Below are 1,606 nucleotides of genomic sequence, written 5' to 3'. Positions count from 1 at the left end.
TTTTCTTCTTCATCTTCTTCATCATCTTCTTTATCTTCATCATCTTCATCATCTTCATCTTCTTTAATGAGAGAGAGGGCGTCGAAGAAAGGACGCATCGTCTCTGGGATGAGAGCAGCGAAAAAAAAATAAAAAAAAAAAAAAATAAAAATAAAAACACGGACGAGGTGTTTAAGATCCTGTAATGTTTATTTCGTTGGGAATAGAAGTTACAAGTCCCACTTGTAACTGCAAAGGCAGAGATTCCAGCAACCCGATCGCGGAGTCGAACGTTGTTGTTGTTGTTGTTGTTCTTGTTGTTGTTCTTGTTGTTGTTGTCGTCGAAAGTAAGCATTCAATTTGTATACGTCCTCGTCGTTAATTTTATAACGTTGACGTCGTTCGAGCTGATGATTCTCGACGACATCAACGACAGCAACGATAGCAGTAGTGCTAGGGCCATTATGTTGTATGGTCGTTGTTGTTGTACGTCTTGAATCCTGTGATGGTAGGACGACGTTTACATCGATACTGTCATTGTTGTTGTTGTTGTTGTTGTTGTTGTTGTTGTTGTTGTTGTTATTATTATTATTATTTCTAATGTTGCTGTTGTTATTAACGAGAACGTTCTCGTCGTTGTTAACATTCTCATCGATGTTATCAGAACGAACGGTAACGATTCTATTGCTTGTAACACGTTCGACGTTAGCGGCACCGGGTCGCTGGTTCTCCTATACTCAAATGCCCGAGGACGGATCTGGTTTGCCACTGAATCTTTGATTGGCTTCGGGCGGCGACGGTGAAGCACCGCCATCCTCGGGCCTAGGAATTGGCGCCGGGACGCCATTTTGTACGTAATGGGTAAGACGAGTCGGCAAAGAGCCCGCGTTCAGTTGATAGAATTCGATCAGCTGGAGAAGATCGTAAAACTTTGTTGCACCCTTGTCGAGAGTATAGAGCCAACAGTTGCGTCTCTCGTCGAATACCTGAAAGAATTTATATCGAAATTATTTCTCGATTTTGTTTACTTTTTCCTTTTTTCTTTCTTTCTTTCTTCTTTAATATACGTGTATCTGTATATAAACGTGATGTGTATGTGTGTGTGTGTGTGTGTGTGTTTGTGATTTGTTTCCCCTCATTTTTCTTTTTCCTTTTTATATTTTTCTTTTCCCCCTCGACTTTTTCATTGACGTGTTTGGTTCAAAAAAAAAAAAAAAAGAAAAAAGAAAAAAAAAGAAGAAAAAAGAAAAGGAAAAAAAAAAGAAAAAAGAAAAGGAGAATTAAACAAATAAAGATTTTTTTTTTATTCTTACCGGTTGGATCTGAGCGTGAAAGACCTTGTCGCTATACTTGTAAGTCAAAACGTAGGCCCCCGGATTGCTTTTGCTCTCTCTAACCAGGAAGACTCTGAAAATGAAAAGAAGACAGTTGATTGGCAGACCAACGAAAATACGAGAGACTTCTCTACGGTTTCAGAAGAGAATCATCTCTCTCTCTCTCTCTCTCTCTCTCTCTCTTTTCTCTTTTTTTTCTTTCTTTCTTTCTTTCTTTCTTCCTTTCTTTCTTATATTCTTTCCCGAAGCGAATCGTGGTATATAAATTAGTGTGGTCGTAAAAAAGAGAATGC

General features: G+C 38.7%; 1 long non-coding RNA gene across 1 annotated transcript; it reads right to left on the bottom strand.

Annotated features, from left to right (window-relative positions):
* On the bottom strand, positions 1–1,577 carry LOC124956413. The gene is made up of 2 exons (XR_007103245.1): positions 1,293–1,577; positions 1–965 (listed from the first exon to the last, which is right to left on the bottom strand). It is a non-coding gene; the product is annotated as an uncharacterized LOC124956413 (long non-coding RNA).
* Positions 1,578–1,606: the final 29 nt, after the last annotated feature.

This window comes from Vespa velutina, chromosome 22 (genome assembly GCF_912470025.1).
Source record: "Vespa velutina chromosome 22, iVesVel2.1, whole genome shotgun sequence".
Taxonomy (NCBI): Eukaryota; Metazoa; Arthropoda; class Insecta; order Hymenoptera; family Vespidae; genus Vespa; species Vespa velutina.
Note: the sequence above shows the minus strand (reverse complement) of the source record. Positions and strands in the feature narration are given on the sequence as shown.